Source organism: Petromyzon marinus, chromosome 74 (genome assembly GCF_048934315.1).
Source record: "Petromyzon marinus isolate PM22_M1 ecotype Great Lakes invasive population chromosome 74, UKy_Petmar_22M1.pri1.0, whole genome shotgun sequence".
Taxonomy (NCBI): Eukaryota; Metazoa; Chordata; class Hyperoartia; order Petromyzontiformes; family Petromyzontidae; genus Petromyzon; species Petromyzon marinus.
The window spans coordinates 2,394,860-2,419,344 of record NC_133740.1 but is presented as its reverse complement, the minus strand read 5'-3'; the positions used below and the strand labels follow the sequence as shown (position 1 = coordinate 2,419,344).

Sequence of the window (24,485 nt, the reverse complement as noted above, 5' to 3'; positions counted from 1 at the left end):
CGACACAGCTTCTCAAAATCTTGCGGTGTGGCTGACATTGCACATCCCACCTCCAGCGGTCACATCCAAAGTCAGTGCGCTCACTCACGTGTACACTACATGCTTGCAAAGGGCACCATCGGTTTCGAGGCACGCGTTAAGATGTCGGGGTTTGCGGATTCTCTCTTTTCCGTGAGAAAAAAACAACTAATCACGTGACATTTCAGCGAGTTGTTTCGTTTCAGCCGTGGTCACATCCATTGTTTTAGGCTGGGCATTGAAATGGGTTTCGTGCCTAGTGACACCTTTTCACGTCGAAATCAGGTAAATTGCTTGCGAAGTGTGCGTCCAGGCAGCTGAGGTGGTGAGTCTTCGCCCAAGTGGAAAGACACTTTGGAAATTGAGTGGAGCCGGCAGTTCAACTTCAACAAACTCATCTTGCACACACCATCTCTCACGGATGCTGTGATTTGATCGCTCATTTGTATATTTGTGGTTTCATTGCAACATTTGCATTCACGTCGTTTCGTTTCCCAACCACAGGCGCGTCTCGCTTAACGAGCGTTCTCCTTCACGAGAGTCTGCTATAACGCTCAATTTGTTCGCAACACGAGAACATGTTCCCGAAACAAGTGGAGGCCGATCAACCAAACGCGTCCCATGTTGGCAAGGGCCGCTACGCTACAACAATGGGATCGTATTACCACGTGCCCTGCGCCCAGCCGTCAGATTCTCACTCTCCTGTGCTGCGCGTGCTGCCTGAGCACGTGACCCAGGTGGGGGCCACGTGGTGTTGGTGGCGGCACTGTCATGGCGGCGCGTGGGGAGCTACTCGCGACTCCCGCTCACGGCCAACACGGGTGACGATTGTACGAGGTGGTCCTGGGACACTCCGAGGTCGACTCGGCATCAAATGAGTACGGTGTGTAAACATCGCCACCGGGGAGACAAAGGCGGCCGGGCGTGGTGTGAGCCACCCACACCCGAGGATCGGCGAGCGGGGCCGCCATCGCAAATTGTCAGCCCTCGCAAACAACAGCGGTCGGTAAGTAAGCTCTTGACTATGCATATATTATTGTTGTGTTACATATAGATTTTATATATCAGGTATGTAGCCTTCTCTTTGTGCCCGGCGCTTAAGGGCTGCAGTTTTTGATAGCGGCAAGTTTGAGTAACTCACGTGTACAGTATTTTGGCGGGACAAATGCTACTGTACTAACATGCGTGGAAATATCACAGAATCGTTTTGCGCGTTACCCCCTCCCCCCACCTATAGGTTCACTCAATGTTTATTTTACTTTCTATCGAAAACAAGTGTTAAGATAAGCGTTTAAAAGTCAAACTTAACCAAGTCGTCAATTTAAGTGTCTTTTGTACATTTATGTTCGTAGGTTTGAATATATTCTGTCTAGATTCGTTGATAAAGAATGCAACCTTCTCTGGCTACTATTAGCCCTCTTGTAGAATTGTGTTTCAAACGATTACCCTCGCTTGCCTGACCCGTCACGGCTCTGAGAAATAAATGTATGACTAATGGACATCAATGTTAACCAGTTGTCCATTTTGTGAGGTATCCCTAACTAGCCAGTAACTTGTAAGCGGATAAAAAAATCAACGGCGTAATTTGTTCGCGCTCGCTGGTTACTTTTGGAAACAACATTGTTGATAATTAATTTAGAAAGGTCTTTTATACCGATCTAGGTCACGATATGGACTTCGATGTTAGCGTGGCAGATTCATACGTGATTATTCACCAGTGACTCATGTTTGCTATAATTTCACACATTTATAAATCACCTCACGTACCCCCCCCCGGTTGCGAGCCACTGGCCTAGAGAAGCCATTAGTGACAGACATTACCATCACATCGACAGTGAGGATGGCTTTATGAGACCCAAGGCGACATGGAATGCACAAAAGACGTTTGAACTGCCAATGTGTTCTTTGCGCGGCATTGACCTGCAAGGCTGTGAGCCTGAAATCGGTGAAATAATGCAAAACGATCCCACCCAGTTGTGTCGCGTCATTGAAAATGACCCTGAAGAAGAATGCAGTCGTGTATTTTGACGGTACACTATATGAAATGCACAATCGATGATTCATCTAGATGAAGGGTGAGCAGTCAGATTCATTCCCTCACCCATGTTAACAATGTTGGTCTACCGCACCGACTGTTTGCTCTCATGTACACAGCGCACAGCGAATGACTTGGTGTTTCTACTTTGGCAGTGGTACACAAGCACAACAACAAATACATGGACGCATTCGTCAATAACACTGGCTTCTTCCAGGATAAAATATGGACAGTAAACCCTCTCAAACCACAAGGGTTATGTTCTTGAAAACGCGCGCGAATGTAGAAACCTTGTTGACCAGGAAAAATGGGGTTACGTTCCTGGCACGAGTGAACAAAGGGGGGAATAGTAAATGTTTAATACCACTGACTACAATAAATAATAAAATATGAATGACAATTCGTTTTGATTACCTTTCATGATGATTTGATGACAATGGAGATGGTGAGGAATTCAGGTGGACGACTCATCGGGAGATGCAGGTGTTTGATAACAACAACGCACAGTTATCATTTTAGCACTCGAGAGCACGTCTGTGATAGGCCGACATTTTGGCGTGGACTGTGAGATCCATCAAGAATGAGGCGAATGCAATCGGGGAAAGTGTTGCGGCTATTGCCACCCAGTGCTGTGTTCTCTTATCAATAACTTATCACATTTTTACTGTGAACAAGATTTCTACATATTCTTGGTTCTTTCGGTAAAGTCACGTTGAAGGGAAACAATAAAACATATATAAAACAATAAAATTCTCGCGACGTTTTGACTGCAACACAAGGCTGTAACCCTCGTGAATAGAGAAGGTTTACTATATTGGCATAGTCACTCTGGTTTGTCAGTGCGTCGTCAACCGCGAGCCGGTGGGGAGTGTCAGGGAAAGCTGTCCCAGGTAGTCCAGGAAGCCGGTAACATGACTTCTATGATTTCATGGGTGCCACACATTTCTATTTACAGCGATGTTCAATGTACTGCTGGATCACGGCTTTCCTACTAGAGCTCCTTCTACTGGAGGCCCCTTCCACCAACAGTGACGTGAGCAAGCAATTCCAGGGCTGCACCTTTACATTTTTAAAATTAATGTATTTATTTGGTAAGAGCGTGTGTGTGTGTGCGCGAGTATCAGAGCATGTGGATTCTGTATGTTCGCCTGCTATTCCGCAGTGTGAGTATGCAAGAGGTTGAGTGAGTGAATATAAGAGTGAGTATAAGAGAGCGTGTGGAGTTTGTATGTTCTCCCCCATTAACATTGCATTTTACTATATCAACATTGATAAATGGTAACACATATTACAATACAGTAGCCTCTTGATTATCCGTGCTAATGCCGAGGACAGCCGTGGCTAATTACAAATTGCGGACCATCCAAAAATATCCATTTTACGTGGATCTCTTTGCCAAAAACCACTAATATAGATATACATTATGTTTAAGTTAAGGAAATTGAGTTTGTTAATGAACAACATTTTTTTTTATATTCTTAGCTCTTTTGGTAAGTCACGTTGAAGGGAAACAATAAAATAATAAAATATATATAAAACGATAAAAATTATCACGAGTGAACATAGGGGGGAATAGTGAGAATTTTTATTGTTTTATATATTTTATTATTTTATTGTTTACCTTCAACGTGACTTTACCGAAAGAGCTAAGAATATGAATTACTGCAGTCACGAAAGCTTTAAATAAAAAAATTTACATTTTTTTTGTAAAGAATGTATTGATCTTGTTTTTTGTTACAAAAGTATTTGATTTAGAACGAATGCTAACGATCGACCGAACGATGCACATGGCTCAGGGATAACTTTCCTGCTCCCGCGCAGAAGACTCGGCCCACTAAGTGGACAGAAGCAGAGCCACGCCAATCAACATCAAACTCCGCCCACTGTTGTAAAGATATGCAACTACTGTACCGTAGGGGCGATCACATGGATTTCAGATTAACCGGAGCACGTGACTTGTAATAAACATTTCCATGAATAAGTGTATCACTGTTTGTAGATTATTAATTTGGGATTAAGGGAAACATCCATGAGTTATTAATTTGTGTCAATATCAGGTGCGTGGTTAATCCTCAAATTGGATAAATCGCAAGTGGATAATTGAGTCAACTTTATTATGAACTAAATCGACATTAACAACATTGCATTCTTCTATATCAACATTGACAACCTTTATAACATTCTTAACATTGTTTAGAACAATACACTATGATAAAATGAACAACATTGCATTCTACTTGATAAACAACGATAATATTTCGAAGATGGTAACATTATTCATGACTATAATAAACTGTTATAACAATTTCTGTGCTCCCCTCTGTCACGCGCGCTCCTTTATGGCGTGCCTTCCTCTACTACTGCTGCCACTAAACACTGAGGGGTTAGCATCTACATCATTAGACCTCCTTTGCCAGTACCAAAATATAATAATTGGGTTTTTCCCCTTTTTTCTGGCAACGAAACTGAAACCTTTTTACAAGGATTCATGTCTGCATTAACCACAATACTTGCAGTCAAAATGCAAACAGGAAAACATACTATGATAATATATGCATTGTCCTTGAAACTGATTGGTCCACACCAAGGGACGGCTTTCTTTCGAGCCTCGACCCAATTGGTGCTCGACCAGACATGAATCCTTGTAAAAAGGTTTCAGTTTCGTTGCCAGAAAAAAGGGGAAAAACCCTATTACACTGAGGGGTTGTTTTCATGGAGGTGGACACCACCTGCATCATGAACACGGCGAGTCCACCTCATCGGAAGCCAAGTTCGCATTTCTTCCTGAGAAGTGGAGCTGCTTTGGCTGCATCTGCTGCTGCTATAGCAGACGGACAGAGAGTACTACATCCGTGCAGGCCGCCCCGTCTGAAACCACACTCGGGCACTGCAAGCCTTTCCTCGGTGTGTTTGGCGAGAGGGCGATGTTGAACATTTTTTTGCTAGGACCTTTCCCGGCACGCTGAGTAGGAAGATGCTCCAGTAGTACGGTCCCCCTTATAGAGGGGGACCACTAAGGTATCCTTCCAATCCTGCAGCATGTGTCCTCTGTGGTCCAGAAAGTTGTGATTATATCATATCGGGCAATCTGCAGACAAACGCTACCTGGGAAAAGTGCTGTTCGAGAGCACCTGTGAAGGTCGACACATCACACGAGAGGGTGGGTGGCCAACACCACACCTGGCTTAGTCTCCCCAGTGCTGATGTTTTACACACAGCACCAGGTACATGTCATCCCCGGGTTACGAAAGGGTTAGGTACCTGAGAACGATCCGTAACCCGAATTTTCCATATGTCAGTAACTGAACAATTTTTCCCTGAAATAAAGCTAAAATCCAATAGCCAGAAATAGTTGTGCCTCCCCTACCTGAATACTAGTTCGTTTTCCCTCAGGACTGTATTGCGCTGTTTTCTATTGCTACCTATATTCTATTGCTGTACATACTCTGCACTTCATATTCGTTTTTCATTTAATCGAATAACACTACCCATAATTAAACTAATGGAACATATTCTGGATCCAATTGTTTCTGAATACCACGAAACATTTTAATAAAAATCGTTAACAGAAAGCAGTCACTTCCGAATGTTTGTTTACCGTGCATTAGGCTAGGCCTAGACTTTACATACACACGCACACACATGCACGCACATTAAATACAGTAAAAACCTAACAATAGAAACATGGGGGAAAAGATAATTCGAAGCATAGGAAACAAACAATAATGTAATGGTATACAAAAATTACATTGCCCATAATCGTGGTGGGGCTTGGTGAAGGAGGCGTTTTGGTGGAGTGAGGTGTAAGGCGGCGTGCCTTATGCGTCCCTCCGCGGTATTCATCCGCAACCTCACCGCGCTGCACTATTTGCGCTTGCTTAACTTATGCAAACATTTCTTCTGCATCTTAAATTTTTCATGCATTTATCAGAGCATTTTCATAAAACAATAGAATTCTCACTAAAAGAACCAAGAATATGAATCCCTGCAGTCACGAAAGCTTTAAATCAAAATTCATTTTCATAAAGTCGGGTCTTCCGTAACCCAGGAACTGCCTGTACTCATTTAAGGCTGATTTAGGGGAGGCTCGGAACAGGTTTGTATATTTGTCACTGATAATGGTCGTGAGCAGGAATAGAACTCGGTTCGCTGGGTTCACGCCACTACGCTACTGCTCCCCACTCGCAAACATTTGTACATTATCACACACTCAGACACGCTCCCAAACACATATATACTCGCTCACACTCTACACTCTGCAAAAAAGGGAGACACCATACAGACTCAGCAAGTGGTTTCAACTCGGCACTTGCCCCAACGTAGCATTGAGGCTATGGGGGAACCTGCAGTCACGAAAGCTTTAAATCGAAAGTGTAATGTTTAACATACTTCATAAGGCAATATATAGTACCGTAATTGTATAGTGAATATACAGCAGTGTGGTATACAGTAGGGTTAGTAGAATAATACATAGTGTAGATGGACTCGTCCGTCTGAACAAAGCTCATCGCTCTCTGTGGTGCTAATCCTTCACACCAACATCATGGTAATCCCCCAGTTACATGCTAATGTATATGTAAACTCCTCTCCCCCCTCCTCCGGTCCGAGCTCGTCGCTCTCCGTGGTGCTAATCCCTCACACCAACATCATGCTAATCCCCCAGTTACATGCTAATGTATAAGTAAAACTCCTTTGTCAAGGCGCTCTGTTCCTCCCACTCAGCTTAAAAGACGCTTCGAAGCTTGGCAGGGTTCACTCAAGCGCTGTCTTCCGGACAGTCCTGTTTCTTCACCTGAGGAAGGCTACTTGTGTTGTGGCCGAAACGTCGTGAGAATTTTATTCTGTTATTATTTTTATTATCATTTTATCTCCATTCTACGTGACTTTACCGAAAGAACCCAGAAGATGAATCCCTGCAGTCACGAAAGCTTTAAATATAAATTTGAGCTCTAGCACTGGCTAGCGGGATGAGGGAAGACTGGTGAAACTTGCTGATGACTGGTCCAAGTGAGGCAGACTTGCACAGCTCTTCACTGGCTGCTGACACAGTCAGAATCAGAATATTAATTTATCCTGGAGGAATCCAATGATCTATAAAGCTCTTCACAATAGGGCAGAAGGGGCCCTGCACGGTTGACTTCATTATGAAGGAATTAGTTTCCCAGATTATTTGTTGACAGAGGTATCACTGTGTATCAATTGTGGTGTTGTATTTTAAAACTGTTTAAACCGATAACATTGTTGTATGTCTCAAGGTGGCTGCTTTTTTTGTTTCCACAGATATCCAGACTACTACTTCTACCCCTCGGTCTGCTGTTGTTCCTTGTCCTTGAAGTTTACAATATTTCCATTGCCATTATAAACAAGGTGAATATTTTTCTCCATGTTTCATTTTTGTAACTATTTCACCAGATGGTGTCAGTAAATACAAGTGATAGCAAGGAACTCGCATAAAAAGGCAGATTTAGCCACTTCACAGAGCTTCATATAGGGAAAAAATACACCGCATTCCCATATTTATTTAATAGTGGACTGACCTATGTTTGGGAACTGGAAAAGTGGGTCAAGTGGGGGTTCCCACAGCAGTGGGGCACGAGGTCAAGAAAGCTGTGATCGGGCCACTCGACCTGCTTTAGCATGGATGGAAACAGTGGTGACTTCATAGTAAACATTTTCAAAACATTGAGACAACCCAAACATAAGTTCTTTATATATTTTTTCATGGATTGTTGCCTTCCAGCCATGCAGGGGATGGCAGGGAAGGGGTTTAATCCAAGTCAATCAATCTTCTTGGGAGAAGAACCAAGCCAATCAATTCGAGGAACAGCGCAGCTTGCGTCTCGTTTGTCATCGCAGAGACGTAGCATCAGTTTGCTTTTAGGACAGCGGTGAGGAACTTACGGCCTGTGGGCAACATATTGACCACAAATTAATTTTATATGGCTACCAGCCACATGACGCTGACCACTTCAAAACTACCCACAAATCATACTTATCCATAACGGCAAGCATCTTAGCCTCACTTATCCGGTGCTGCAGGGGAATATTTTTGACCGGGAAACACTTTCTAATTGTAGCACACTCAATCAGTGCAGTCTTTGTAATGCTTGGTCAGCGTGCACTTTGTTTTCCCTGTTATTTTATATAGCTAAGGTGTGTGGTGATGTGTAGCCTGCCAAAGTTATTTGAGAGCTCTTAATTGGTGTTTCATAAAGAAAAGGTTCAATATGAAATCCAAATATAGACCTTCAGGGTCGATATCAAGGCTTTTAATCTGTTGCTGGTCTATAACCAATTGCCTTGAATGCATCTGATCTCAGAAGCGAAGTAGTGTTGAGCCTGGTGGATGGTGCTTGAAAGAGCACCCACCACAGCAGGTTCTTTAGAAGAAGCTGGAGTGCTGCGTGATTTGCAGCAGAGGGCAGTGCAGCAACATCCATTTCCACGCTCCCACATCTATATACTGGAAGCCTTCACTAACCTGCACCGACTAGCCTGGTGAAGTATGGTCAATTAACTCACACGACCCCCACTTTGTGTGGAGGTCCTCATCCAGCAGAAAATGTTGGAAAGGGTTACAAATCTATATTCATATTTTGTTGTATCCATGTTTATTACATGATAGTGCGTGCCCCATTCATGTTCAAACTGCATACTTTGGTAAACATGCAAATAAATGTGTTTCATCGCACATTTAATTCCATTGAGCAATGGCCATTTCACATCGGTAATTAAAAACTGTCCCGAATGTACCTTATTTAATACATACAGTACCTCATGGCTTTCAATGTGAACCGTTACAGGAAGAACGCTTATGAAATGGATAAGAATTGTGATGAAATTCAGTCTTCAGCTACGTGCCAGAGCAACGATCTAAATTAGACCAATTTAATGAATGGCTGCAACTCTTTAAGGTAAGTTTATATCACTCCACGGGTCTCTTCTGACATAACTGTGGTGTTTATGAGCAGGGTGGTGTGTAAAGTTTTCGCATTTGGCTCATCCATTTCTCTGCATAAGCAACCACCCTGCTGTGGAGGGAGTCATATTTCATTCCCAATTGTGATGTTCGCCTTGTATCCATACTTACATGTATTAAGCCAATCCACAGTTTCTGAATGAATGTATTTCTGTGCTTAATGACCAGCAAGGGTGCTTTCTTAATACTACGAGGGGAAGCTCCTATCTTTTACTGTTTTCGTATTCAAATTTGAACATCATAATGTGTCCGAAATATGTAAAAAAAACAATAAAAGATGAAACAATGGTTCTCGATTAAATGTTATTTGATGTTTAATGCTCTATCAAACGAAAAAAACGCAATCTTATATTTTGAACGGTTTCTGAATGACAAACATTTTTAGGGGGTACTTTTATGGGGCCTTCAAATGAAAAATCTCAGATTCTCATATTTCCTGTCATTTGTCCTCAAAGCTACCTTTGTGCCTAATTTCAGATGTTTACCATGTCGAGAAGTACCCTCGAGGTTTTTGAGACATGCAGATTAAGGTCTTTATATAGATATTTTAGTGCAATCATTGATCTCTAGGTTGCAACCATAAACTCACTACCTTGAGAACCTAGATTTAGTTAAAGGCATTAAAACCCAGGATCTGAGTGGTGTTAACTCAACACTAACATCTGCGTCATCTCGTTTTCTAATTTAATTTGTAAATTTCCTGAACATGATCCTTAATATCTACTCAGGAATGGTGCTCTGTAGCCATATATCTATCCATTTTCAATGAAGAGCATTACCAACATTGCTGTTGGATGCTCACGTTTTTCTTAAAGTAAAACATTGACAATTACTATGATTAGTTTTAGCACGTGCATTATTTTGCGTGTCTTTAACGGTGCACTTAATATTTTATACCACAATTCACATTTCAAAGACCGTTAATGAGTAAATAAAAAAAATGTTCTTTGCTTAGGTCCTTGGTTACCTTGAACACCTATGATCTGCTCGAAAGAATACTGCATGGTCTGGATACATCCTTAAGGGCAAAGCAACAATAACGTTGAGCAACGTTCAGAAGAATGAAAGTGGGGAATATATTTTCCAAAAAACACTTCCAAAACCTTGCAGTGGTGAAAGATAATATAATTCTTGATGTAAATCCCAGAGGTGAGCAAAAACTCCTGCTTCATGACATAGGGGCTATTGTTATGTGCAGACTGTTGGGGAGAAGTTTTAATCATATGCAGTGGATTTATGAAAAAAACTGAATAGATGCAGAAATAATGGCATATAAACGGTTCTTAATGTTTTAAATAACTACACTGATTGTTAGTTTATAATTGTGATGGATAGTTTGTTGATGATCTTTAAAAAATGTGTCACTTTGGTATAAACGTTTTATTTCACAGAAATGTATTTCGTCAACATTTGTCATCCAAACCTCCTCCAACTGCCCACGATGCCCCCCGGATACCCCTCAAACATACAGGCATGCCTTTTGGGAATGTCCAGACATTAACAAGTTTTTTCAAATCAACACTTGCTACTTTAACCACATTCACAAAACGAGCGTCTCACCCTCACCAGACACATCCCTATTGAGGTTGAAACCTCAAGGCCTTTCCAGGGGGGCAAATACATTACTGTATTCCAAATGTTCAATGTTATGGCAAAACGCACCATTACAGCCAACTGGAAAGAGCATGCTCCCCCAACAGTGCAGGAATGGGCCAATAAACTTTCAAAATTTGCCACTAGAGCATCTAAGTGCCAAACTCAGAAGCTTACCACCAACCATGGAACCCTTTCACGACCTCTCCTCCAGTGGACATTGATTCTTAAGAGTATTCATTAGGACATTTAGGCACTTCCCCCCCTACCTTTTTTTCCTACAGGGGTATCAGAGCTTAGGAAGACTGGGGTTGTCGATTTTATTTAAACATGTAGTTTAGACAGGTTTCCATTGAACTGTAATTCGTAACGTGTGTTTGTACTGGTGTCAACCCCCTTTCACATCCTCTGTACCTGATATCGTTTTGTTGATTAAATACTTTTGGGGGGAAAAAAATCGAGCCATCTACGCTCCTTCATACTGGGGTCAACAAGGGTCCTTGGCACAATCGGCAAATACGAAATCCACAAACTCTGAGGCATAAGAAAATTAGGGTTTGATTTGTAATACGACAACTGCTCATTTTGTTTTATGTTACCCTACATTAACCCAACCATGGAGCGGGAAGTATTTATTTAAATGTAAAATATGATTAATATGTTTTTAGTGTAATGTCTAGTGCTGTACTGTACACGCTAAAGTAAATATGAAAATTAAGATGAGGAGGTTAATAACATGTACTTTTTTTGCAGTTTAAAACATGAACTAAAAATACTTTTACATACTATGAAAGATGATTTCATGTGTATTTCATGGTCTCATCATCGGGAGCAGTGCAGTTAGAGTATAGTACTTGTTTATGATGCATAAAGGAATCTCATGGTCAACTGTGGATGGTCAAGCCACAGGGGCACGATGGGCAAGCTATACCTCAATAAATTTGGCAACGGTCAAATCCGCGAAGGCTGAAATTAGAGTGGGCAAAGTAGCTCTTCGTTGGTGATGGAGCAATGCCTGTCATGTTGTACGCTTGCTCGCGAAATTTAATTCTTAATTTTATAGAGGGCCGAAGGCCCTGCAATCGAATCTGTATTTGTTAAACCATGCTATTGGATTTCAATAATTCAAATTTGGAGTCTTCCTTAAAGAAAACTATAGCTACTCTACAGTTCTCATCAAACTATTGACTACACTATCGATAGTTAAAATTTCTACTCATCGCATGTGTTTTGGTCATATTAAAATAGGATTTAAGAACTCCTTCCCTAGGGAGTCTTAAGATTGGCAAATAAAATAAATCGGAGAGCTAAGACTTACCTGTGTGCATGCAGCTTATAATCTGTTAATACATAGTGTGTGTATAGTAATACCTCGGTTAACGAAGTAAATGCATTCCATGACGTCACTTTGTTATCAGAAACGTCGTTACCAGAGTTAGGTATAACATCTGAGGCATAGGGGATGCGTTTCCGGACTTCAGAGAAGGGGGTACAATAGGAAAACATTGCTGCACAGTCGCCTTCACTTCGTCTGCTTGGTTTAAAATGGTCCTGAAGGTGCACGGCACCAACCCCAACGAATGGGTCACTTCACTTTTCATCTTTCCCGCCTCTACCCCTCCTCTTTATGATCTGCATTTTCCTTTCCAAATATGAATAACACAATTCATATGGCGATATATAGTTATCGTAATTGTATAGTGAATATACAGCAGTGTGGCATATAGTGGGGTTGATAAAATAAGACAGTGTAAAATTACAAGTCTAATATTTTATAGTCTAACTCTAAAGTATAGGGCAGTGTAGAGTAACGCATTGTATAATTCAAAGGTGATTTTTTTTGTCTATGGATATGATATTATACCATGTAGTTTAGATTGAAGGTATAATATTACATTGTATAGTAGTCCAGTTTATAGCATAGTTATTAACGCAATACAGGACAGAGCAGCGCACCTATCCTATTCATTTTTTCTTTCCGTTTTTCTGTGTACCCACCGCCACCCTCCCCCGATCCGGTGGTGCTGGTAACATGCTAATTCATATGTTAATTCCGCCCACACAGCTTAAAAAGACGCGGTCCAGGCTTGGCAATGTTCACTCGAGCGCTGTCTTCTGGACAGTCCTGTTTATTCACCTGAAGAAGGCTACTTGTTTCGTGGCCGAAACGTCGTGAGAATCTTATTTTATTATGTTTTATTTTTATTATTTTATTTCCATTCTACGTGACTTTACTGAAAGAACCAAGAAGATGAATCCCTGCAGTCACGAAAGCTTTAAATCGAAAGTGTAATGTTTAACATACTTCATAAGGCAATATATAGTACCGTAATTGTATAGTGAATATACAGCAGTGTGGTATACAGTAGGGTTAGTAGAATAATACATAGTGTAGATGGACTCGTCCGTCTGAACAAAGCTCATCGCTCTCCGTGGTGCTAATCCTTCACACCAACATCATGGTAATCCCCCAGTTACATGCTAATGTATATGTAAACTCCTCTCCCCCCTCCTCCGGTCCGAGCTCGTCGCTCTCCGTGGTGCTAATCCCTCACACCAACATCATGCTAATCCCCCAGTTACATGCTAATGTATAAGTAAAACTCCTTTGTCAAGGCGCTCTGTTCCTCCCACACAGCTTAAAAGACGCTTCGAAGCTTGGCAGGGTTCACTCAAGCGCCGTCTTCCAGACAGTCCTGTTTCTTCACCTGAGGAAGGCTACTTGTGTTGTGGCCGAAACGTCATGAGAATTTTATTCTGTTATTATTTTTATTATCATTTTATCTCCATTCTACGTGACTTTACCGAAAGAACCCAGAAGATGAATCCCTGCAGTCACGAAAGCTTTAAATATAAATTTGAGCTCTAGCACTGGCTAGCGGGATGAGGGAAGACTGGTGAAACTTGCTGATGACTGGTCCAAGTGAGGCAGACTTGCACAGCTCTTCACTGGCTGCTGACACAGTCAGAATCAGAATATTAATTTATCCTGGAGGAATCCAATGATCTATAAAGCTCTTCACAGATGTCCAAATGTCCAAAGTGATGTGCACGCACAGCATTCAACGTTTTACTCTTAAATCACTGTGCATTATTTCTGAAGATATTTTTTTCATTTTTTTGCACAAATAGGGCAGAAGGGGCCCTGCACGGTTGACTTCATTATGAAGGAATTAGTTTCCCAGATTATTTGTTGACAGAGGTATCACTGTGTATCAATTGTAGTGTTGTATTTTAAAACTGTTTAAACCGATTACATTGTTGTATGTCTCAAGGTGGCTGCTTTTATTGTTTCCACAGATATCCAGACTACTAATTCTACCCCTCGGTCTGCTGTTGTTCCTTGTCCTTGTAGTATTTCCATGGAGAATATTTTTCTCCATGTTTCATTTTTGTAACTATTTGACCAGATGGTGTCAGTAAATACAAGTGATAGCAAGGAACTTGCATAAAAAGGCAGATTTAGCCACTTCACAGAGCTTCATATAGGGAAAAAATACACCGCATTCCCATATGTATTTAATAGTGGACTGACCTATGTTTGGGAACTGGAAAAGTGGGTCAAGTTGGGGTTCCCACGGCAGTGGGGCACGAGGTCAAGAAAGCTGTGATCGGGCCACTCGACCTGCTTTAGCTAGGATGGAAATAGTGGTGACTTCATAGTAAACATTTTCAAAACATTGAGACAACCCAAACATAAGTTCTTTATATATTTTTTTATGGATTGTTGTCTTCCAGCCATGCAGGGGATGGCAGGGAAGGGGTTTAATCCAAGTCAATCTTGGGAGAAGAACCAAGCCAATCAATTCCAGGAACAGCGCAGCTTGCGTCTCGTTTGTAATCGCAGAGACGTAGCATCAGTTTGCTTTTAGGACAGCAGTGAGGAACTTACGGCCTGTGGGCAACATATTGACCACAAATTAATTTTATATGGCTAGCAGCCACATGACGCTGACCACTTCAAAACTACCCACAAATCATACTTATCCATAACGGCAAGCATCTTAGCCTCACTTATCCGGTGCTGCAGGGGAATATTTTTGACCGGGAAACACTTTCTAATTCTAGCACACTCAATCAGGGCAGTCTTTGTTATGCTTGGTCAGCGTGCACTTTGTTTTCCCTGTTATTTTATATAGCTAAGGTGTGTGGTGATGTGTAGCCTGCCAAAGCTATTTGAGAGCTCTTAATTGGTGTTTCATAAAGAAAAGGTTCAATATGAAATCCAAATGTAGACCTTCAGGGTCGATATCAAGGCTTTTAATCTGTTGCTGGTCTATAACCAATTGCCTTGGATGCATTTGATCTCAGAAGCGAAGTAGTGTTGAGCCTGGTGGATAGTGCTTGAAAGAGCACCCACCACAGCAGGTTCTTTAGAAGAAGCTGGAGTGCTGCGTGATTTGCAGCAGAGGGCAGTGCAGCAACATCCATTTCCACGCTCCCACATCTATATACTGGAAGCCTTCACTAACCTGCACCGACTAGCCTGGTGAAGTATGGTCAATTAACTCACACGACCCCCACTTTGTGTGGAGGTCCTCATCCAGCAGAAAATGTTGGAAAGGGTTACAAATCTATATTCATATTTTGTTGTATCCATGTTTATTACATGATAGTGCGTGCCCCATTCATGTTCAAACTGCATACTTTGGTAAACATGCAAATAAATGTGTTTCATCGCACATTTAATTCCATTGAGCAATGGCCATTTCACATCGGTAATTAAAAACTGTCCCGAATGTACCTTATTTAATACATACAGTACCTCATGGCTTTCAATGTGAACCGTTACAGGAAGAACGCTTATGAAATGGATAAGAATTGTGATGAAATTCAGTCTTCAGCTACGTGCCAGAGCAACGATCTAAATTAGACCAATTTAATGAATGGCTGCAACTCTTTAAGGTAAGTTTATATCACTCCACGGGTCTCTTCTGACATAACTGTGGTGTTTATGAGCAGGGTGGTGTGTAAAGTTTTCGCATTTGGCTCATCCATTTCTCTGCATAAGCAACCACCCTGCTGTGGAGGGAGTCATATTTCATTCCCAATTGTGATGTTCACCTTTTAACCAAACTTACATGTATTAAGCCAATCCACAGTTTCTGAATGAATGTATTTCTGTGCTTAATGACCAGCAAGGGTGCTTTCTTAATACTACGAGGGGAAGCTCCTATCTTTTACTGTTTTCGTATTCAAATTTGAACATCATAATGTGTCCGAAATATGTAAAAAAAAAACAATAAAAGATGAAACAATGGTTCTCGATTAAATGTTATTTGATGTTTAATGCTCTATCAAACGAAAAAACCGCAATCTTATATTTTGAACGGTTTCTGAATGACAAACATTTTTAGGGGGTACTTTTATGGGGCCTTCAAATGAAAAATCTCAGATTCTCATATTTCCTGTCATTTGTCCTCAAAGCTACCTTTGTGCCTAATTTCAGATGTTTACCATGTCTAGAAGTACCCTCGAGGTTTTTGAGACATGCAGATTAAGGTCTTTATATAGATATTTTAGTGCAATCATTGATCTCTAGGTTGCAACCATAAACTCACTACCTTGAGAACCTAGATTTAGTTAAAGGCATTAAAACCCAGGATCTGAGTGGTGTTAACTCAACACTAACATCTGCGTCATCTCGTTTTCTAATTTAATTTGTAAATTTCCTGAACATGATCCTTAATATCTACTCAGGAATGGTGCTCTGTAGCCATATATCTATCCATTTTCAATGAAGAGCATTACCAACATTGCTGTTGGATGCTCACGTTTTTCTTAAAGTAAAACATTGACAATTACTATGATTAGTTTTAGCACGTGCATTATTTTGCGTGTCTTTAACGGTGCACTTAATATTTTATACCACAATTCACATTTCAAAGACCGTTAATGAGTAAATAAAAAAAATGTTCTTTGCTTAGGTCCTTGGTTACCTTGAACACCTATGATCAGCTCGAAAGAATACTGCATGGTCTGGATACATCCTTAAGGGCAAAGCAACAATAACGTTGAGCAACGTTCAGAAGAATGAAAGTGGGGAATATATTTTCCAAATAACACTTCCAAAACCTTGCAGTTGTGAAAGATAATATAATTCTTGATGTAAATCCCAGAGGTGAGCAAAAACTCCTGCTTTATGACATAGGGGCTATTATGTGCAGACTGTTGGGGAGAAATTTTAATCATATGCAGTGGATTTATGAAAAAAACTGAATAGATGCAGAAATAATGGCATATAAACGGTACTTAATGTTTTAAATAATTACTCTGATTGTTAGTTTATAATTGTGATGGATAGTTTGTTGATCTTTAAAAAATGTGTCACTTTGGTATAAACGTTTTATTTCACAGAAATGTATTTCGTCAACATTTGTCATCCAAACCTCCTCCAACTGCCCACGATGCCCCCCGGATACCCCTCAAACATACAGGCATGCCTTTTGGGAATGTCCAGACATTAACAAGTTTTTTTCAAATCAACACTTGCTACCTTAACCACATTCACAAAACGAGCGTCTCACCCTCACCAGACACATCCCTTTTGAGGTTGAAACCTCAAGGCCTTTTCAGGGGGGCAAATACATTACTGTATTCCAAATGTTCAATGTTATGGCAAAACGCACCATTACAGCCAACTGGAAAGAGCATGCTCCCCCAACAGTGCAGGAATGGGACAAAATAAACTTTCAAAATTTGCCACTAGAGCATCTAAGTGCCAAACTAAGAAGCTTACCACCAACCATGGAACCCTTTCACGACCTCTCCTCCAGTAGGCATTGATTCTTAAGAGTATTCATTAGGACATTTAGGCACTTCCCCCCTCTCCCTTTTTTTCCTACAGGGGTATCAGAGCTTAGGAAGACTGGGGTTGTCGATTTTATTTCAACATGCAGTTTAGACAGGTTTCCATTGAACTGTAATTCGTAACGTGTGTTTGTACTGGTGTCAACCCCCTTTCACATCCTCTGTACCTGATATCGTTTTGTTGATTAAATACTTTTGGGGGAAAAAAATCGAGCCATCTACGCTCCTTCATACTGGGGTCAACAAGGGTCCCTGGCACAATCGGCAAATACGAAATCCACAAACTCTGAGGCATAAGAAAAATAGGGTTTGATTTGTAATACGACAACTGCTCATTTTGTTTTATGTTACCCTACATTAACCCAACCATGGAGCGGGAAGTATTTATTTAAATGTAAAATATGATTAATATGTTTTTAGTGTAATGTCTAGTGCTGTACTGTACACGCTAAATTAAATATGAAAATTAAGATGAGGTTAATAACATGTACTTTTTTTTGCAGTTTAAAACATGAACTAAAAATAATTTTATATACTATGAAAGATGATTTCATGTGTATTTCATGGTCTCATCATCGGGAGCAGTGCAGTTAGAGTATAGTACTTGTTTATGATGCATAAAGGAATCTCATGGTCAACTGTGGATGGTCAAGCCACAGGGGCACGATGGGCAAGCTATACCTCAATAAATTTGGCAACGGTCAAATCCGCGAAGGCTGAAATTAGAGTGGGCAAAGTAGCTCTTCGTTGGTGATGGAGCAATGCCTGTCATGTTGTACGCTTGCTCGCGAAATTTAATTCTTAATTTTATAGAGGGCCGAAGGCCCTGCAATCGAATCTGTATTTGTTAAACCATGCTATTGGATTTCAATAATTCAAATTTGGAGTCTTCCTTAAAGAAAACTATAGCTACTCTACAGTTCTCATCAAACTATTGACTACACTATCGATAGTTAAAATTTCTACTCATCGCATGTGTTTTGGTCATATTAAAATAGGATTTAAGAACTCTTTCCCTAGGGAGTCTTAAGATTGGCAAATAAAATAAATCGGAGAGCTAAGACTTACCTGTGTGCATGCAGCTTATAATCTGTTAATACATAGTGTGTGTATAGTAATACCTCGGTTAACGAAGTAAATGCATTCCATGACGTCACTTTGTTATCAGAAACGTCGTTACCAGAGTTAGGTATAACATCTGAGGCATAGGGGATGCGTTTCCGGACTTCAGAGAAGGGGGAACAATAGGAAAACATTGCTGCACAGTCGCCTTCACTTCGTCTGCTTGGTTTAAAATGGTCCTGAAGGTGCACGGCACCAACCCCAACGAATGGGTCACTTCACTTTTCATCTTTCCCGCCTCTACCCCTCCTCTTTATGATCTGCATTTTCCTTTCCAAATATGAATAACAAAATTCATATGGCGATATATAGTTATCGTAATTGTATAGTGAATATACAGCAGTGTGGCATATAGTGGGGTTGATAAAATAAGACAGTGTAAAATTACAAGTCTAATATTTTATAGTCTAACTCTAAAGTATAGGGCAGTGTAGAGTAACGCATTGTATAATTCAAAGGTGATTTTTTTTGTCTATGGATATGATATTATACCATGTAGTTTAGATTGAAGGTATAATATTACATTGTATAGTAGTCCAGTTTATAGCATAGTTATTAACGCAATACAGGACAGAGCAGCGCACCTATCCTATTCATTTTTTCTTTCCGTTTTTCTGTGTACCCACCGCCACCCTCCCCCGATCCGGTGGTGCTGGTAACATGCTAATTCATATGTTAATTCCGCCCACACAGCTTAAAAAGACGCGGTCCAGGCTTGGCAATGTTCACTCGAGCGCTGTCTTCTGGACAGTCCTGTTTATTCACCTGAAGAAGGCTACTTGTTTCGTGGCCGAAACGTTGTGAGAATCTTATTTTATTATGTTTTATTTTTATTATTTTATTTCCATTCTACGTGACTTTACTGAAAGAACCAAGAAGATGAATCCCTGCAGTCACGAAAGCTTTAAATCGAAAGTGTAATGTTTAACATACTTCATAAGGCAATATATAGTACCGTAATTGTATAGTGAATATACAGCAGTGTGGTATACAGTAGGGTTAGTAGAATAATACATAGTGTAGATGGACTCGTCCGTCTGAACAAAGCTCATCGCTCTCCGTGGTGCTAATCCTTCACACCAACATCATGGTAATCCCCCAGTTACATGCTAATGTATATGTAAACTCCTCTCCCCCCTCCTCCGGTCCGAGCTCGTCGCTCTCCGTGGTGCTAATCCCTCACACCAACATCATGCTAATCCCCCAGTTACATGCTAATGTATAAGTAAAACTCCTTTGTCAAGGCGCTCTGTTCCTCCCACACAGCTTAAAAGACGCTTCGAAGCTTGGCAGGGTTCACTCAAGCGCCGTCTTCCAGACAGTCCTGTTTCTTCACCTGAGGAAGGCTACTTGTGTTGTGGCCGAAACGTCATGAGAATTTTATTCTGTTATTATTTTTATTATCATTTTATCTCCATTCTACGTGACTTTACCGAAAGAACCCAGAAGATGAATCCCTGCAGTCACGAAAGCTTTAAATATAAATTTGAGCTCTAGCACTGGCTAGCGGGATGAGGGAAGACTGGTGAAACTTGCTGATGACTGGTCCAAGTGAGGCAGACTTGCACAGCTCTTCACTGGCTGCTGACACAGTCAGAATCAGAATATTAATTTATCCTGGAGGAATCCAATGATCTATAAAGCTCTTCACAGATGTCCAAATGTCCAAAGTGATGTGCACGCACAGCATTCAACCTTTTACTCTTAAATCACTGTGCATTATTTCTGAAGATATTTTTTTCATTTTTTTGCACAAATAGGGCAGAAGGGGCCCTGCACGGTTGACTTCATTATGAAGGAATTAGTTTCCCAGATTATTTGTTGACAGAGGTATCACTGTGTATCAATTGTAGTGTTGTATTTTAAAACTGTTTAAACCGATTACATTGTTGTATGTCTCAAGGTGGCTGCTTTTATTGTTTCCACAGATATCCAGACTACTAATTCTACCCCTCGGTCTGCTGTTGTTCCTTGTCCTTGTAGTATTTCCATGGAGAATATTTTTCTCCATGTTTCATTTTTGTAACTATTTGACCAGATGGTGTCAGTAAATACAAGTGATAGCAAGGAACTTGCATAAAAAGGCAGATTTAGCCACTTCACAGAGCTTCATATTGGGAAAAAAACACCGCATTCCCATATGTATTTAATAGTGGACTGACCTATGTTTGGGAACGGGAAAAGTGGGTCAAGTCGGGGTTCCCACGGCAGTGGGGCACGAGGTCAAGAAAGCTGTGATCGGGCCACTCGACCTGCTTTAGCTAGGATGGAAACAGTGGTGACTTCATAGTAAACATTTTCAAAACATTGAGACAACCCAAACATAAGTTCTTTATATATTTTTTTTTATGGATTGTTGTCTTCCAGCCATGCAGGGGATGGCAGGGAAGGGGTTTAATCCAAGTCAATCTTGGGAGAAGAACCAAGCCAATCAATTCCAGGAACAGCGCAGCTTGCATCTCGTTTGTAATCGCAGAGACGTAGCATCAGTTTGCTTTTAGGACAGCAGTGAGGAACTTACGGCCTGTGGGCAACATATTGACCACAAATTAATTTTATATGGCTAGCAGCCACATGACGCTGACCACTTCAAAACTACCCACAAATCATACTTATCCATAACGGCAAGCATCTTAGCCTCACTTATCCGGTGCTGCAGGGGAATATTTTTGACCGGGAAACACTTTCTAATTCTAGCACACTCAATCAGGGCAGTCTTTGTTATGCTTGGTCAGCGTGCACTTTGTTTTCCCTGTTATTTTATATAGCTAAGGTGTGTGGTGATGTGTAGCCTGCCAAAGCTATTTGAGAGCTCTTAATTGGTGTTTCATAAAGAAAAGGTTCAATATGAAATCCAAATGTAGACCTTCAGGGTCGATATCAAGGCTTTTAATCTGTTGCTGGTCTATAACCAATTGCCTTGGATGCATCTGATCTCAGAAGCGAAGTAGTGTTGAGCCTGGTGGATAGTGCTTGAAAGAGCACCCACCACAGCAGGTTCTTTAGAAGAAGCTGGAGTGCTGCGTGATTTGCAGCAGAGGGCAGTGCAGCAACATCCATTTCCACGCTCCCACATCTATATACTGGAAGCCTTCACTAACCTGCACCGACTAGCCTGGTGAAGTATGGTCAATTAACTCACACGACCCCCACTTTGTGTGGAGGTCCTCATCCAGCAGAAAATGTTGGAAAGGGTTACAAATCTATATTCATATTTTGTTGTATCCATGTTTATTACATGATAGTGCGTGCCCCATTCATGTTCAAACTGCATACTTTGGTAAACATGCAAATAAATGTGTTTCATCGCACATTTAATTCCATTGAGCAATGGCCATTTCACATCGGTAATTAAAAACTGTCCCGAATGTACCTTATTTAATACATACAGTACCTCATGGCTTTCAATGTGAACCGTTACAGGAAGAACGCTTATGAAATGGATAAGAATTGTGATGAAATTCAGTCTTCAGCTACGTGCCAGAGCAACGATCTAAATTAGACCAATTTAATGAATGGCTGCAACTCTTTAAGGTAAGTTTATATCACTCCACGGGTCTCTTCTGACATAACTGTGGTGTTTATGAGCAGGGTGGTGTGTAAAGTTTTCGCATTTGGCTCATCCATTTCTCTGCATAAGCAACCACCCTGCTGTGGAGGGAGTCATATTTCATTCCCAATTGTGATGTTCGCCTTGTATCCATACTTACATGTATTAAGCCAATCCACAGTTTCTGAATGAATGTATTTCTGTGGTTAATGACCAGCAAGGGTGCTTTCTTAATACTACGAGGAGAAGCTCCTATCTTTTACTGTTTTCGTATTCAAATTTGAACATCATAATGTGTCCGAAATATGTAAAAAGAATAAAAGATGAAACAATGGTTCTCGATTAAATGTTATTTGATGTTTAATGCTCTATCAAACGAAAAAAACCGCAATCTTATATTTTGAACGGTTTCTGAAAGACAAACATTTTTAGGGGGTACTTTTATGGGGCCTTCAAATGAAAAATCTCAGATTCTCATATTTCCTGTCATTTGTCCTCAAAGCTACCTTTGTGCCTAATTTCAGATTTTTACCATGTCGAGAAGTACCCTCGAGGTTTTTGAGACATGCAGATTAAGGTCTTTATATAGATATTTTAGTGCAATCATTGATCTCTAGGTTGCGACCATAAACTCACTACCTTGAGAACCTAGATTTAGTTAAAGGCATTAAAACCCAGGATCTGAGTGGTGTTAACTCAACACTAACATCTGAGTCATCTCGTTTTCTAATTTAATTTGTAAATTTCCTGAACATGATCCTTAATATCTACTCAGGAATGGTGCTCTGTAGCCATATATATATCCATTTTCAATGAAGAGCATTACCAACATTGGTGTTGGATGCTCACGTTTTTCTTAAAGTAAAACATTGACAATTACTATGATTAGTTTTAGCACGTGCATTATTTTGCGTGTCTTTAACGGTGCACTTAATATTTTATACCACAATTCACATTTCAAAGACCGTTAATGAGTAAATAAAAAATATGTTCTTTGCTTAGGTCCTTGGTTACCTTGAACACCTATGATCAGCTCGAAAGAATACTGCATGGTCTGGATACATCCTTAAGGGCAAAGCAACAATAACGTTGAGCAACGTTCAGAAGAATGAAAGTGGGGAATATATTTTCCAAATAACACTTCCAAAACCTTGCAGTTGTGAAAGATAATATAATTCTTGATGTAAATCCCAGAGGTGAGCAAAAACTCCTGCTTTATGACATAGGGGCTATTGTTATGTGCAGACTGTTGGGGAGAAATTTTAATCATATGCAGTGGATTTATGAAAAAAACTGAATAGATGCAGAAATAATGGCATATAAACGGTACTTAATGTTTTAAATAATTACTCTGATTGTTAGTTTATAATTGTGATGGATAGTTTGTTGATCTTTAAAAAATGTGTCACTTTGGTATAAACGTTTTATTTCACAGAAATGTATTTCGTCAACATTTGTCATCCAAACCTCCTCCAACTGCCCACGATGCCCCCCGGATACCCCTCAAACATACAGGCATGCCTTTTGGGAATGTCCAGACATTAACAAGTTTTTTTCAAATCAACACTTGCTACCTTAACCACATTCACAAAACGGGCGTCTCACCCTCACCAGACACATCCCTATTGAGGTTGAAACCTCAAGGCCTTTTCAGGGGGGCAAATACATTACTGTATTCCAAATGTTCAATGTTATGGCAAAACGCACCATTACAGCCAACTGGAAAGAGCATGCTCCCCCAACAGTGCAGGAATGGGACAAAATAAACTTTCAAAATTTGCCACTAGAGCATCTAAGTGCCAAACTAAGAAGCTTACCACCAACCATGGAACCCTTTCACGACCTCTCCTCCAGTAGGCATTGATTCTTTAGAGTATTCATTAGGACATTTAGGCACTTCCCCCCTCTCCCTTTTTTTCCTACAGGGGTATCAGAGCTTAGGAAGACTGGGGTTGTCGATTTTATTTCAACATGCAGTTTAGACAGGTTTCCATTGAACTGTAATTCGTAACGTGTGTTTGTACTGGTGTCAACCCCCTTTCACATCCTCTGTACCTGATATCGTTTTGTTGATTAAATACTTTTGGGGGAAAAAAAATCGAGCCATCTACGCTCCTTCATACTGGGGTCAACAAGGGTCCCTGGCACAATCGGCAAATACGAAATCCACAAACTCTGAGGCATAAGAAAAATAGGGTTTGATTTGTAATACGACAACTGCTCATTTTGTTTTATGTTACCCTACATTAACCCAACCATGGAGCGGGAAGTATTTATTTAAATGTAAAATATGATTAATATGTTTTTAGTGTAATGTCTAGTGCTGTACTGTACACGCTAAATTAAATATGAAAATTAAGATGAGGTTAATAACATGT

At 40.5% G+C, this 24,485-nt stretch overlaps 1 long non-coding RNA gene across 3 annotated transcripts; it reads left to right on the top strand.

Moving 5' to 3' along the window:
- Positions 1–330: 330 nt before the first annotated feature.
- LOC142907052 (uncharacterized) lies at positions 331–9,101 on the top strand. 3 transcript variants are annotated; one of them, XR_012930687.1, is made up of 4 exons: positions 331–1,024; positions 3,009–3,086; positions 7,334–7,420; positions 8,857–9,101. It is a non-coding gene; the product is annotated as an uncharacterized LOC142907052 (long non-coding RNA). The 3 variants fall into 3 exon arrangements; XR_012930686.1 differs by lacking the exons at positions 7,334–7,420; positions 8,857–9,101 and adding an exon at positions 3,875–4,034 and having other exon boundaries at positions 332–1,024; XR_012930685.1 differs by lacking the exons at positions 7,334–7,420; positions 8,857–9,101 and adding an exon at positions 3,850–4,034 and having other exon boundaries at positions 332–1,024.
- Positions 9,102–24,485: the final 15,384 nt, after the last annotated feature.